General features: G+C 37.7%; 1 protein-coding gene and 1 non-coding gene across 5 annotated transcripts in view; one reads left to right on the top strand and one right to left on the bottom strand.

Moving 5' to 3' along the window:
* The window catches only part of EDA (ectodysplasin A), a 667,860-nt gene that overhangs the window by 521,156 nt on the left and 129,559 nt on the right, over positions 1-17,145 (bottom strand). The window lies entirely within an intron of this gene.
* On the top strand, positions 3,091-3,217 carry LOC129400715 (small nucleolar RNA SNORA27). Its single transcript, XR_008627897.1, has one exon. It is a non-coding gene; the product is annotated as a small nucleolar RNA SNORA27 (small nucleolar RNA).

The raw sequence follows: 17,145 nt of genomic DNA on the forward strand, positions 1-17,145 counted from the left end.
ATGGCCTTTGACCATTTGTTATTCCATTACAATGTTTCTTTATATTCCACACATAAGAGATATTGTCTGTATCTATCCCTCTCTCTGACTTACTTCACTCAGCATGTTAGTCTACAGAAAACCTCGTATTATTTTCCATGGTGGTTACACCATATTGAGATACCAGCAATAATGTACAAAATTTTTCTTATGTGCTCAGAAATACTCATTATATTTCAATTTTTTAAATAGTAGCCAGACAATTGGCATTGTTTCTATAAAATTAAATTTAGACAAGGGATGTGACATAGACTTGTATATGTAAGTTTCAGGATTTAATCCCTGGCACCAACAACAAAGTATGCTCACTAACCTCAATAAATTTAAAATAAGATTAGCAACAATGATGTGCAAAATCTTACAAAGATCTGGGAATTAAAAATATCCATATCAGGGGCCAGAGCGATAGCACAGCGGGTAGGGCGTTTGTCTTGCACGCAGCAGACCCGGGTTCGATTCCCAGCATCCCATATGGTCCCCTGAGCATCGCCAGGGGTGATTCCTGAGTGCAGAGCCAGGAGTAACCCCTGTGCATCGCCAGGTGTGACCCAAAAAGCAAAAAAAAAATATCCATATCAGGGGCCGGAGTGATAGCACAGCGGGTAGTGCGTTTGCCTTGCACAGGGCCGACCCGGGTTCGATTCCCAGCATCCCATATGGTCCCCCAAGCACCGCCATGAGTAATTCCTGAGTGCAAAGCCAGGAGTAACCCCTGAGCATCTCTGGGTGTGACCCAAAAAAGCAAAAAAAAAAATCCATATCAATATCTCATGAGTCACAGAAGTATGCTTTTTTAATTTTATGAAATTAACAACTTCATTAAAAATAATGTTGATCCATGGTTTAATATCATGGAAATATAATAACCTACTGGTAAATATGTTGCTACTTTTAATGTTGAAAATCTAATCTTAGGACTGATGAGATGTACAATAGGTAAGGTATTGCCTTGCACACTGCCAACAGGGTTCAATACCCCACATTGCACATGGTCCCCTGAGCATGCCAGGAGTGATCCCTGAGTGCAGAAGCAGAAGTAAGACCTGAGCATAGTCAGTGTGGCCTCAAAACAAACAAGAACAGAAATCCAACCTTATACATAAGAACATACAGCACATCACTAGTCATCAGGGAGATGCAAATCAAAACAACAGTGAAATATCATCTCACACCACAGAGACTGGCACACATCCAAAAGAATAAAAGCAACCAATGCTGGTGTGGATGTGGGGAAAAAGGGACACTCTTTCACTGTTGGTGGGAATGCCGACTGGTTCGGCCTTTCTGGAAAACAATACAGACAGTCCTTCAAAAACTAGAAATTGAGCTTCCATATGACCCCGCAATACCACTTCTGGGAATAAATCCCGAGGATGCAAAAGAATACAGTAGAAATGACATCTGTACCTATATATTCATTGCATCATTGTTCACAATAGCCAAAATCTGGAAACAACGCGAGTGCCCTAAAACAGATGACTGGTTAAAGAAACTTTGGTACATCTACACAATGGAAGACTCTGCAGTTTTTTGGAGAGATGAAGTCATGTAATTTGCTTATAAGTGGATAGACATGGAGAGTATCATGCTAAGTGAAATGAGTCAGAAAGAGAGGAACAGACATAGACGGACTGCACTCATTTGTGGTGTATAGAATAACATCACATGAGGCTGACACCCAAGGACAGTAGATACAAGCGCCAGGAGGATTTCCCCATAGCTGGAAGACTGCTTCATGAGCAGAGGGGAGAAGGCAGATGGAATCGAGACGGGATCACTAAGAAAATGATGGCTGGAGGAACCAGTTGGGATGGGAGATGCATGCCGAAAGTAGATAATGGACCAAACCTGATGACCTCTCAGTGTCTGTGTTGCAAGCTATAATGCCCAAAAGTAGAGAGAGAGTATGGGGAATTTTGTCTGCTATGGATGCAGGGGAAGGATGGGAAAGGGGGGGTATACGGGGTATTTGTGGTGGGGAATATGCACTGGTGGAGGGATGGGTGTTTGATCATTGTGAGATAGTAACCCAAACATAAAAGCTTGTAACTATCTCACGGTGATTCAATAAAATTTAAAAATAAAAAAAGAACATACATCAAAATTTGTGTTATGATTAGTTGTTTCCTGAGCTTTACACTTTGCTAAAATTTTTTTGGGGGGCAACCCACCCAGCCCGACCCAATGTACTATCATTACAGCACCCCCAATGGATAAGATTTAAGGTAAGCTTAAAATATTTTGAAATTAATGAAAAATTAATATAACAACATTTCTAAAATGTAGTTAATACAGCACAAAAAAAGAAAATTTTACCATACATTAGAAGGGAAGGAAGGACTGAAATTAGGAATTCACATTTCAATTTAGAACATGAGAAATGTTGGGGCAGGGGAGATAGTATAGCAGGTAGGGCACTTGCCTTACATGCAGCAGACCAGGGTTTGATTCCTGGCACCCCAATGGTCCCCTGAGCCATCCAGGAGTGATCTCCAAGTCCACAGCAAGGAGCAAGCCAAGAACACAGCCAGATGTGGCTCAGAAAACAATAAATAAATACTAGAAGAAATATCAAATTAGAAGCTGGGGAGACAGTAGAGCAGGTTGGTTGCTTGCCTTGCACTCAGTTGATGTAGGTTCAATCCTTAATAGTATATATGGTCCAGAGAACTGCCAGGAGTGATCACTGAGCAAAGACCCGGGAATAAGCCACACACATAGCATAAGGTGAGGTACAATAACCAAAAGGAAGAAAAAATGAAGCAAATTAAGCACAAGATAGGCAGAATAGAATAATGGAAAAAACTAAAATTTGAAATCAATGAATTTGTTTGCCTCTAATGCTTTTATGTTTTTAATAAAACTAAAATTTAGTCCTTTGAAAAACATTAATAAAAGTGATAAACCTATAGCCAGATTGAAGAAAACAGAGCATATGCAAAATGCAAATAATTGAAATATAAGGGGCATTACTACTGATCTCCACAAATATTAGAAACATAATGAAGTGATTCACAATTAACTATGTCATAAATTAAATGACATAGATAATGCCCCTGTCTCACTTTCCCAATTGGATTTATGTCTTTATTGGTCATTCAAGTGGGGCAAAGGAAGTGTCCTTTTAAAACTCAAGCAAACTGGGAATTTGTCTTACATCTAGTCAGAGGAAACAATAGGGAAAAAGTAGATAAAATAGACCAATTACTTTTAAAAAATTATTAAAACTCACAGAAGATAATGAAAATAATCCAAATAGTCACAAATCTAATTTTAGAAATTGATTCATTGTTTAAAAAAGTCCTAGAAAAACTCTAAAACTAGATGTATTTTTTAAAAATTTACTTTGATTTTTTTTAAATTTTTCATTTTAAAAAAGTTATTCACAATGGAGCTGGAGCGATAGTACAGCGGTTGCGCATTCGCCTTTCACGTGCAGACCCATGTTCAATTCCTCCGCCCCTCTGGGAGAGCCCGGCAAGCTACCGAGAGTATGGAGCCCGCACGGCAGAGCCTGGCAAGCTACCCGTGCATATTGGATATGCCAAAAACAGCAATAATAAGTCTCTCAATGAGAGATGTTACTGGTGCCCGCTCGAACAAATCAATGAGCAACAGGATTCACAATGATTTATTACATTCAATATTCCAACACCAATCCTACCACCCCAGATATCTTTATTGATGAATTCTATAAAATATTTAAGAAATACCCATTTCACTTCCAAGAAATAAAAACCTTGAAAAACCATATTATATGAAGTTATTATTATCCTGACACTAAATATTATCCTGACATTAAAGTCAGACAAACATAATACAAAAAAGAAATTTGTAGACCAATATCATTCTTGAGTAGAGATCTAACATATTCAGTGAAATACTAAAAAGCAGCAATGTAATTTATATAAGACTCATAAGGAAAAGAGGATCCTATCAATAGATAAAAGGCACTTGACAACACACAATATCTATTCCAGATAAAAAAATTAAAACACAGGGGTGGAGACCGGCACTTGCTTTGCATGATGATGAGTCCAGTCTGATCCTAGGTACCACATATGATTCCTAAGTACCATCAGGAGAATTCCTAAACACCACTGGTGTAACCACAAATCCAAAATTAACAAAAATTTTAAAAACTCAGATATTTTGTGAACTAGCAATAGAATTTTTTACTGTCTGATAGAGTATTATGTATGAATTAAATCTAGCTCTGACAATATATTTCCATTAAAAGATATATTGGTTTTCCTCTAGAATCAAAGATAAAACAACGCATGTACCACATGAATTCCATAGTATTAATTCACTATCAATAAATGTTCATATTAGAAAAAAAGAGTGCGCAATTAAAAATTCAAAGCATTCAACTTTATAAGAGCTAGGGGGAAAAAGCAAATTAAGCTTAAAATAAGCAAAGTAAAATAAATTATAGAAACATAAATAATATGCTTTTAAATTGTGAAAAGTTAAAAAAGTTAAGAAATTGATTCAGGCTGGAGAAATGGGGGCAATAAAAACAACTCGATGGCCATTAATTGAACACTATGTTGAAATAAATCAATTTTTTAAAATATGCAAAATTAGAAAAACTCATTGAAGAAGAAATATATGACCTGAGTAGGTCTATATCTACTAAATCAAACTTCCAAAATATAAAACTCTCTAGATTGACATGATTTCACTGCAGAATTCTAACAAATATTTAAAGATGAATTAAAGGATAATAAAACCCAAAACTTTGAAGTAGTCAATTTGATATTTTTTGACATATATGAGCTCCCCATGGCATATTAATATACCAAAACTAGTAATAATGATGGGTCTAATTCCCCTAACCTTGAAAGCCTCCAATGCGGCACCATTGGAAAGGACGAGTAAAGAGAGGTTTCTAAAATCTCAGGGCTAGGACAAATGGAGACGTTACTGAGACCGCTCAAGAAAATTGACAATCAACTGGATGATGATGGTGATGATGATGATGATGATGATGATGATGATGATGATGATGATGATAACTACTCTGCCTAGATAAAGGCAGAGAATTGGGACTTATATATATATATATATATATATATATATATTTTTTCTTTTTAGGGGCTGGAGCAATAGTACAGTGGGTAGGACGTTTGCCTTGCATGCGGCCGACCCGGGTTTGATTCCCAGCATCCCATATGGTCCCCTGAGCACCACTAGGAGTGATTCCTGAGTGCAGAGCCAGGAGTAGCCCCTGTTCATCATCTGGTGTGACCCAAAGAGCAAAAAAAAAGAACATATTTTATATGAAGCAATGGACTAAGTGTATCATACATATCATGTCAGATGTTCCACTAAGATAAAGTCACAAAATAAACAGTTACCTTTTCTTTCACTTATAACCCTAGAAAACTTCCATTTATAACAGCAACAAAAACAACAACACACACCACTTGTTTTTTCTTTTTAGTCTATACCTTGTGATTCTTAGGAATTACTCCTGTTGGTGCTCAGAGGACCATATGGGATGCTGGGAATCAGAACTGGGTCAGCCATGTGCAATGTAAAACACACTACCCACTGTACTATCTCTCCAGCCTATTCACCACTTTTGGAGCTTCTATTTTGTAATCAAAGCTTAACTAAGGTTCTTGCATACAAAGAACTAACATTTTGGTTGTGGAATTAAAACTTGTACTGTCTCATGAGGCCCAAAGGAGTAGACTTTGAGGGCTTGAAAACTGGGTTAGATTTTTAAAGGTAACACAACTTCCTCAAGATAACACATCTCATGTGTACTAGGAAAATTGCTCCATGGCTTGGAAGCTGGCCTCACATGCTGGGGGAAAAGACAGCTCAGATAGAGAAGGGACTACCAAGTAAAGGGTGCTTGCTGGGCCCGCTTGGGATGGAAGAGGCATGCTGAAAGTAGACTATAGACAGAATGATGGCCTCTAAATACCTCTATTGCAAATCACAACACCCAAAAGGAAAGAAAGAGAGAGAGAGTAAAGGAAATGCCCTTCCACAGAGGCGGGGTGTGGTGGGGAGGATGGAATGGGGGTGGTGGGAGGGATACTAGGATCATTGGTGGTGGAGAATGTGCACTGGTAGAGGGATGTGAACTTGAACATTGTATGATTGAAACATAAACACAAAAGTTTGCAAATCTGTGACTGTACCTCACGGTGATTCATTAAAAAATAAAATTTTAAAAAAAGATAACACATTTCAGGATAGAATTCTTACATCGGTCTTGGCAAATTACAATGCTTCTGTCTGAATTTCTACCAAGTCATATAGTTTTGTGCTTTGAAAATCTCTTTAAAATACATCTTTTCCTGGGCCTGGAGCAATAGCACAGCGGGTAGGGAGTTTGCCTTGCACACAGCCAACCCGGGTTTGATTTCCAGCATCCCATATGGTTCCCCGAGCACCACCAGGAGTAATTCCTGAGTGAAGAGCCAGGAGTAACTCCTGCACATTGCCGGTGTCACCCAAAAAGCAAAACAAACAAACAAACAAACATCTTTTCCTGGGCCAGAGAGATAGTGCAAGGGTTATTGAACTTGTTGCAGTTCCATCCTGGTTCTTCATGAGGTTCCTGATAACCACCAAGAATGACCCATGAGTACAGAAATAGAAATAAGCCCTGAACACTGCCAGGTGTGGCTCAAACATGCTCCCCACTGAAAACTCATCTTTTTCAGGATTGATACACTTACATTTATTTGGATATATTAATAAGGAGCTTAAAATACCAAATATTATATATGCATATATGGTATTTAATGAAATAAACCTCCATCAACAAATAACTTTATTATTCAAATGAGTGACTATATAATAAGCAAATAAATTAAAGATAAATTGCTAACAAACGATACAATGAAAATTAAGACATGTCAACAGAGATGATGAACAGGAGAGTTCTGTGTGTTCTAAAGGTGATAGGGGGAAGGATATTTGTGATTTGAGGAAAGACTCAAAACAAATGAGGAAGATAACAAAATTGTGTATATCTGGAGAAAGAACACATTCCATACGGAGGAATCAGAGGATAAATGTCCCAACTCATGGCTAGTCTGTTGGACTGGTACAAAGAGTAAGGGATGAAGAGAGAAAATGCAAATCTTTGTGTAAGCTGTTAAGTACTGTTGAAGGAAGAAACCAGTTGAAGCAGAAGAGAAATATGATTTGACTAATTAGTTTCTAAAGGACCATTGTGGTTGCTGTGTGGAGATTAGAATAAAATGGGAGGATTAAGAGTAGAAGAAAAGGGATCAGTTAGGAGGATACTAGACTAATCTAGCTCAGAGATGATAGTGATTTATAATAAGGTGGTAGCAGTAGGAAGGATGAAAAGTGGCCTGTATAAATGTAGAATGTTGAGTTGATAAAAATGTTAAAGGATTTAGCTATGGGCTGTGGGAGAAAAGAATTGGTGCACAATTGCTAGAGAAATACCGCTCCTTTTATTGGGAGGGGAGGTGGGATCCTGAGCATAGGTAGAGGGCTTAGCTCTAGATAAAAGCATGCATACTTTCTCTATAACAACAGAAAGAAGATATAAGAAACAAGCCAGGGCGCAAGTAAATGAGTAGATGTGAGAAAAGAAATTTGTATAAATTCACAGCACATTATATTTTTCCTTTCTCATTTAATGGAAAAACATAAAGCTGAGCATGAAAAAGACAGGTGAGATAGTGAGATAGACAATAAAGGAGTAGACAGGGACCAGTAAATATTTACCCACTTTGAATAAAATCAACCCAAATACAGTTAATTCACCAAATTCTCAGCACTTCTATATCAATTTCATTGAGCTGAGCTGTGTTCATTTTGTTTACTCGGTATATGTACATCTTTGCTCTGTAATTGCTCTAGTTCCTTCATTTTAAATACTCAGCCTATTGGTACTCTATAAGTACTTCAACTTACTCCTAAAAATAATAGATACAAACTATCCATTGATTTAAAAGAGAAACCTCTCTATCTACAGGGTTTGACAGTGATTTATATATGGATCCCACTGCCTCAGGATTGACAGATTGAAACAGAGAATCTAATCTGCCAAAAACTTCAGGTACACAGATATTTGTGGCTGAAATTCAAGGCCTTCTCAAGTTTGAATGGGTGACCTCCCTACATTCTCGTACATCCGGAAGACCTGGCAGCAACACCCATGTTCCACCATTGCTGCCATGTAAGCTCGATCTCAAGCCTTGTTCCAGAGACTCATAAATAAATATCAAAAGAGAGAAACTAGCTGCAAAATTTTCTCGTACACCCATTGCTGGCTGAGACCTCTGGTGCCAGCTCCCACCCCCAAATTCACAGTCATACCTGCAGCTGAACTGCCCAGTTAAATATTCTAGATTTTCTGGAGTGCAATATCTCCAAACTCTACAATACTGACACACTAGTAGCACACCAGATTGGATGGTATGTAACACAGAAGCCAACCAATCTCAGCTAACATTAACACAGAAGTCTTAACTTCCAACAACAGTGTAGTAAACCTTCAGACAAGGACTTAATGTCCTCATGTTGAGAGACAACAATTGTCAGAAGTTTTTTTTTATTTTATTGAATCACCATGAGATAGTTACAAGCTTTCATATTTGGGTTACAATCACACAATGATCAAACACTCATCCCCCCACCAGCGCACGTACCTCACCATCAATATCCCCAGTATATGCCCTCTTTCCCGCCCTCTCCCTGCCTCCAATGGCAGGCAATATTCCCCATACTCTCTCTCTACTTTTTGGAATTATGTATTTTCACAGAAATATCTTATCCATTAGCCATTATGGATCCATTAGATCATTCCATTAGTCATTCAGTGGTAACAAGCAATGTGAAATAAATTACTATGTGCCTGCTATGGGGACAGGCTTGACGGGTAGTTGGAAAATGGAGACAATGGTGAAGGAAAAGTGACAGTGGTGGTGGTACTAGTGTTGGGATACTGAATGCTTATAATAAATCATCATAAACAACTTTATAAACCACAGTGTTTAAATAAAGTGAGAGGAAGTTTTTATATTTTAGCACAGTGTCAAAATAAAAAAATATACTAAATGAATTAATGGGATAATAATAGAAGTGAGTGGGTTAAAAACAGCAATAAAGCAGAATCATAAATTCACATGTAAAACACGAATAAAAATTCTTTTTAAAATTATTGTAGTTTATTTTGTATGCCCAGAATAATATTTTGTACTAACGTACACAAAATTACAACACCCTACCACTAATAAAGTGCCCCTGACCTGTTAATACTGGTCCTACTTTACCTCTAGTTTGTTCTTCATGAACACTATTTTTTAAGCCTCTAATACTGTGTTTCTAAGAAATGTTTAAGTAAAATGAAAAATTCTCAAAAGATATCAGCAATCCTACATTGTAGCATGCACTGTTCATCGATTTCCTCGAGCAGGCACCAGTAACGTCTCCATTGTGAGACTTATTGTTACTGTTTATTTTTCCCCAATTTGAATATTTATTGCTATTGTTGATTTATTTTTTATATTTCTTGTTTTTAATTAGTGAATCACCGTGAGGTACAGTTACAGACTTACAGCTTTTCATGCTTGTGTTTCAGTCATACAATGCTCAAGTACCCATCCCTCCATCAGTGCCCTATGTCCACCACATATGATCCCAGTATCCCTCCCACCCCCATCCCATCCCCCTACCCAACTTCGTCTCTGCAGCAAGGTATTCCCTTTTGTTCTTTCTCTCCTTTTGGGTGTTGTGGTTTGCTATAGAAAGTATTGAGCGGCCATCGTGTTTGATCCATAGTTCACTTTCAGCGCGCATCTCCCATCCCCAGCAGGTCCTCGAACCACAGTTTACCTGGTGTTCCCTTCTATATCTGAGCTGCCTTTTCCTCGAGCATGTGAGGCCAGCTTCCAAGTCGTAGAGCCAACCTCCTGGTACTTTCCTACTATTCTTGGGTGCTAGTCTCCCATTCTGTTACTTTATATTCCACAGATGCGTGCAATTTTTCTACGTCTGTTTCTCTCTAGTTTCACTTAGAATGATACTTTCCATGTTGATCCAGTTATATTCAAAGGTCATAACTTGAGCTTTTCTAACAGCGGCATAGTATTCCATTGTGTAGATGTACCAAAGTTTCTTTAACCAGTCATCTGTTCCTGGGCACTTGTTTTTTCCCCCAGGTTCTGGCTATTGTAAACAGCTCTGCAACGAACATCCGAGTGCAGATGTCATTTCAACTATACTTTTTTGCCTCTCCAGGATATATTCCCAGGAGTGGTACTGCTGGGTCAAATGGGAGCTCAATTTCTAATTTTTTGAGAAGCATCCATACTGTTTTCCAAAAGGGCTAAACCAGTCGGCATTCCCACCAGCAGTGTAGGAGAGTCTCTTTCTCCCCACATCCACGCCAATAGTGGTTGCTTTTGTTCTTTTGGATGTGTGTCAGTCTGTGTGGTGTGAGGTGGTATCTCATAGTTGTTTTGATCTCTGATGTTTAGTGATGCAGAGATTATTTTCATGTAACTTTTGGTCATTCGTATTTCTTCCTTGAGAAAGTTTCTGTTCATTTCATTGCCCCATTTTTTGATGGGTTGGATGTTTTCTTCTTGCAGAATCCAACCATTGCCTTGTATATCCTTGATATCAACCCCTTATCAGATGGGTATTGGGTGAATATTCTTTCCCATTCCGTAGATTGTCTTTGTATTTTGGTCACCGTATATTTTGCAGTGCAGAAGCTTCTTAGTTTAATATAGTCCCATTTGTTTATCTGTTTCCACTTGGTTGGTCAGTGGCATGTCATCTTTGAAGATACTGTTAGCTTCAGTGTCGTGGAGGTTTTTGCTGACCTTGCCTTCAACGTATTTTATGGATTCTGGTCTGATGTTGAGGTCTTTAATTCAATTTTATCTGACTCTTGTGCATGGTGTTAGGTCGAAGTCTAAGCCCATTCTCTTGCATGTGATTGTCCAGTTATGCCAGCACCATTTGTTAAAGAGGCTTTCTTTGCTCCACTTCACATTTCTTGCTTCCTTATCAAAGATTAGATGTTCGTACATGTGGGGTTCTGTGTAGGGATATTCCACTCTGTTCCACTGGTCTGCGGCTCAGCCTTTGTTCTAGTACCATACTGTTTTAATTGTTACCACTTTGTAGTAGAGTTTGAGTTTGAGGAGGGTGATGCCTCCCATCGTCTTTTTTTGTCTTTTGCTTAAGCTATTCATGGGTGTTTATTGTTTCATATGAATTTCAGGAGTGCTTTATCCATTTCTTTGAGGAACCTCATGGATATGCTTATAGGGATTGCATTGAATCTGTATAGTGCTTTGGGGAGTATTGCCGTTTTGACAATGTTAATTCTTCCTATCCATGAGTAGGGAATATGTTTCCATTTTCTCGTGTACTCTTTCATTTCATGGTGCAGCATTTTGTAGTTTTCTTTGTAGAGATCCTTTACCTCCTTAGTTAGGCTGATTCCGAGGTACTTGATTTTCTGGGGTACGATTGTGAATGGGATTTTTTTTTGTCACTTCCCTCTGTCTCATTATTTGTGTATAGGAAGGCAATGGATTTTTGGATATTGATTTTGTAGCCTGCAACTTTACTGTACAAGTCTTTTGTTTCTATGAGTTTCTTTGTAGAGTTTTTAAGATTGTCTATGTATAGTATCATATCATCTGCAAATAGTGAGAGCCTAATTTCTTCCTTTCCTATCTGGATGCCCTCAGTGTCTTTTTCTTGCCTAACTGCTATTGCAAGTACTTGCAGTACTATACTGAACAGAAGTGCTGAGAGTGGGCATCCTTATCTTGTCCCTAGTCTTAGAGGGAAGGCCCTTAGTTTTCCTCCATTGAGGATAATGCTTGCCATGTGTTTGTGGTAGATGGCTTTGACTATCTTGAGGAAAGTTCCGTTTAAACCCATTTTGGTGAGAGTTTTTATCATAAATGGGTGTTGAATCTTGTCAAATCTGGCATATTGAATATGCACTGGTAGCTTGCCAGACTCTGCCGTGGGGGTGGGATACTCTTGGTAGCTCTCCAAAAGGGACGGAGGAATCAAACCCGGGTCGGCCATGTGCAACACAAACACCCTACCTGCTGTGCTGTCACTCCAGCACCATCAGTAATCTTAAAGAAGTAAATGTATTTCTAAACAAACTTGTAAAATAATACCTGACGTTATGATCTACAACACAGCAAACACTCCTGTTTACATTACATATATATTGCAACAATAGAATTGTCTTGTACTTTTAGTATTTCCCACTTCTCTACACTTTGTTGCTGTCATTGTTGCAGTGATGACAGGGAAAAGAGTCCACACATATGCCTGGCTTAGGTGACAGTACAGACAACCACAAAACTTTCGGTGGTTGTCATTGCTTAGTTGTCATTCTTCCAAATGTGCTTGCTGAAGGGTGCATTGTTTAGTTATGATGCTTGTGGATAATTTATTATAGGGCTCAATAGCAAATACTGTGGTGCTCATACATGTGCATAGCAGGGGTAATACTTCCTGACCATTGAGTTCATACAATATATTTTTATTTGCGATATTTACAAAGGTACATACATCTTTTGTTCTGGTGCTCACACAAATGTGAAAACAATACAGCCAAAATTGCTTTAAGTGGTATTGAATCACAAAGAGCAGAGCTGCCAGTGCATGCAGTGACACAAGGGAATGAACTCAAGGCCTTATGCTTATAATGGAGGTATTCTAGGCCACTGACCTATCCTCAGGACCCTATTCAAGCATTTTTAAAGTAGATGTTAATTCTGGAGGACAAACAGCTATTTGGTCCAAGTGGTAGAAAAATTCCAAGATACAACATAGTAATCAGTGAATAATACTGAGTAATAATACATGACATGAAAGCTTACAAAGCACTTTTACATATTATCTCATGTAATTCTGAGAGTAACACTTTGTTTTATTTGGGGGCTACACCCAGTGATTCCGAGGGTTTATTTCTACTCTGCTGAGGGCTTATCCCTACTCTGCCCTCGGGGATCACTCCTGGCAGGTTGCTGGGGATAGAACTTGGGCCTGCCACGTGAAAGGAAAGTTCCTGACTCACTGTACTATCACTCTAGCCCTTCTTAATAACACTTTGATGTACATTTTAGTATAATAACATGTTAAAGTGGTTATTATTTTCTTCAAGAAAATTTAGTCTCCAAGTTCACATAGTAAGAAAAAGTCAGAGCTATAGTTTTAAAGGAAACCTGTCTCACAATAATCTACTAAATACATACTAAGTTGATGTTTTTATGGCTTCTTTACATGTATAGTAAAGTTAATTCAATAGATTTTCTCTTCTACTGTTTTTAGTAACCAGGTTCATACAAGAAATTCCCACCTTTACCTAGGTTCACGCAGAGTAAAAGAGAGACATCTACTAAACTGGATAAAAGTAAAAGTAAAGGAGTTAAAACAGAGCCTAAAAAATTAGGCTCATCCAACAAATTCTCACCTTTCATTGTATAATTTTCAGTTAAAAATTTCATTCACAAAACTGTTTTATCCACATCTTACATAGAATTTAATATCCTGCAGACATTCTCAAATGTGTCAAAGTTAAACCTACCTAAAGTCTAGGTCTCCTAAATATAATGTACTAACCATATCAAGGTCTTTTTATTGTCATTGACTATCTTCTCAAAATTATTGTGTTACAGATAGAAAGAGTCCCCAATTCATATGATCCCATTTAGAGATGGGGTCTTTTAAAAAGAAATTAGGGGAAATTAATATAACTTCACATCTAAAGGGACAAAAATATTAGAACAAACAAAGATCAAAGACAAAAAGGAAAAAAATCAAAGTAAAACAATGAAATGGAAATTTAATAGAAATGTAATTCATAAATTTGAGAATATTTGTATAAAAATAAACATAATTGACAAACCCATAGCCAGGTTCACAAAGAAAAGAGAGAAACCAATAAACTGATAAAGTAAAAGGGGAAAACATTACAACAGATATCACAGAAATCAAAGAGATAAAAAAAGAAATCAGAAAGACCATAAAAGACTACTACAAACAAATTTATGCCACAAAGTTGGACAGCATAGTAGAACTTAACAAATGTTAGTATCATATAATCTTCAAGATAAAATCAGAAGTATAAAGGAAACAAAAAAGTCATAGATAAAATAATATTTAAAGAGGAACTGGAAATTTAGCCCAAGTGGAAGTGTACATATCTTACATATATGATTACATTCATGATGCATCTATATGCAAAAAATGAAATAGAAGAGAGAAATTTTTTTAAAGTCCCATTCACAATTGTACTTCAGAAAATCAAGTGTTTGGAAGTTGACTTACCAAAAGTGAAAGCAGAAACAAAGAAAACTATAAATCAGTATTAAAAGAAATAAAAGCAGACACAGGGAAATGGAAATACATCCTCCATTCATGGATTGTTAAAATTAATATTATCAAAATAGAAATATTGTCTGAAGCTTTATAGAGATTTAATAATGTCACTATTAAAATACCCATGACACCAGAGGACATTGATGGTGAGATTGGTGTTGAAATATTGTATGTATAAGACTCAACCATCGATAACTTTAGCAAAAGTTATTAAGGAAAAGTTAAGGAAAAAGACTTTGATGCTGTAGTTGTCAAAGCACTGTGGTACTGAAATGAAAGAAGGACATACTATAGACTAACGGAATAGAATTGAGAGTCCAGCAGCAGATACTTAAGTATAACGACAGTTAACCTTTGGTAAAGGAGCAAAAATTATGAGGTGGAGCTAGAAAAAGCTCTTCAACAAATGATATTGAGAAAATTCATCAGTTGCATGCAAAATAAATAAATAATCCCAGACTCCTTTCTAACATCATGCATAAAAGTCAAATCAAAGTAAATTAAAAACCTCAATATGAACCTGAATCCACAGATCATATTGAGGAAAATATAGGCAGAATACTTTGTGACATTCAATCTAGAGGGATCTTCAATGATTCAATGCTATTGAACAAGCATGGAAGCAAAGATAAGACAACTGGGACTACATCATACCAAAGAGCTTCTCACTGCAAAAGAAATAATGAGCACCTGAGCCACAAATGGGAGCACCCCTGGCGCTGCAGTCTCCACTGGGGCCCAGAGGGCACAGTGCCACTGATGGGTCAACCTGGACATGGGGAATGAGGTCATCAACAACCTAATGGTGCCCTCAGTCATCCTAACACCTGAAAATTGCTGTTTTTGTGTCTGGCCAGACTCCAAAATTCAGGACCAAGTTTTCTGAGAAATTAAAACACCAAAAGTTGGGTATGTGAGAACCATGCCCACAAACTTGTCTGGCTCAGCCATACAAGTAAATTTATCAGCCTTGCTACAGAGACCCATAAAAAATCTCGAAAGAGATAAAAAGCCACAATTAACCTTGGACCCATGCAAGGCTGAACAGACCGGGGAAGATTCGAGGGGGCATTTTTGACTGGTGCCTGCCCAAGCAGAACCCCTAGCAGCCACTTGCTCACACAATCCAAAATCGCTGCCATGCCCCTGACTGGACTCAACCATCTTGGGACAGACCTCACTGGGGTAATCTAAAAATTTGGGCAGGCAGTTTTGTGACTGAAATCTCCAGGTTTTTTTGGAGTCAGAATGGACTACCTAACGCTACCCCACTGTACTTCCGGAAGCCCCAGCAGTTATGCCCACACTCCAAAGCTACCACACACTTCAAAACAGCTACTCCAGACGTACCTTTAAGAATGCTGAACACCCTGAACAAACCAGATGACCTCTTGGCACCTGTACTGCAAACCACAATGCACAGTGGGGTTATGGGGTGGTTGGGGTGTGCTAGGTGGGAAACTGGGGACACTGGAAATAGTGAGAAATGTACACTGGTGGAGGGTTAGGTATTGGAATATTGTATGCATGAAACCCCATCATGAACAGCTTTGCGGTGGTCTATCTCATGGTGAGTCAATTAAAAAATATTTTTTGTAAAAGAAATAGTAAGAATTAGAAAAAATAGATATCATATCACACCAGTGAGACTCACACACATCAAAAAGAACAAAACTAACCAGTATTGGCATGGATGAGAGGGAAAAGAGACCCTCATTCACTGCTGATGGAAAATATCAAGTGGTCCAACATTTTTGAAAAATAATATGACACTTCTCAAAATACTAGGAATTGGACTTCTATATGACTTAGCAACTCTACTTCTTGGCATCTCCCCTAAGAGCCCAAAGTCTCTATTCAGAAACTTACAGACGTGTACTTTTATATTCATTGCAACACTATTCACATTAGCCAAAATCTGGAAGCAACCCAGTGTCCAAGAACAGATAACTAGATAAAGAAACTGTTGTATAAATCATACATAATATATAGCATATCTATATTATGTAATCATGCAATTTGCTACTGTGTGGATGAGTCTGGAGATTAATATAATGAGTGAAGTCAGAAATGGAGAGACAGCACAGACAGATCTCTCTCACAAGTGGGATACAAAGAAAAAAAGTGGCAGAGTAACAAAAGCCCAGAGGCAACAGAAACTGAGAAATAGTTTTAGTAGGAAGCTTGGGGGAGATGGGTAAAAGAGGAATAGGTTTGGAGAGATGCACTGGGAAAATTTTGGAGTTAAGTGAATACTCGGTGGAGTGTGTAGTGCCAGAAAGTTTTATTCATGAAATTCTATGAACAGATATCTATAGAAATTCTATAAACCATGGTGCCTAAAATTAACTTTAAGAAAATTAAGTTTAAAATATAATAAAAGCGACTTCACAATGAAAGAAACAATTAGTGAAATAAAAAAAATAAAAAAGATGTTGTAGTAAATTTAAAATACACATATATTTGTCGAACAGAGAGATAATACAGTGAGTGAGTCACTTGCCTTGCAAGCGGCTGATGCGGGTTTGATCTCTGGCAAATGTATGGTCTCCCAAGCCCTGCTAATTGTGATCCCTGACTTTAGAACGAGAAATAAGCCCAGAACACCAAGTGTGGTCCAAAAACCAAAAAAAAATATTTGCACACCATATATCTGACAAATGTCTAATATATAAAATTGTCACAAAACTCAACAACAAAAAAGCAACAAGTAAGACTCACAAATGAATC

This window comes from Sorex araneus, chromosome X (assembly GCF_027595985.1).
Source record: "Sorex araneus isolate mSorAra2 chromosome X, mSorAra2.pri, whole genome shotgun sequence".
In the NCBI taxonomy this organism is placed as follows: Eukaryota; Metazoa; Chordata; class Mammalia; order Eulipotyphla; family Soricidae; genus Sorex; species Sorex araneus.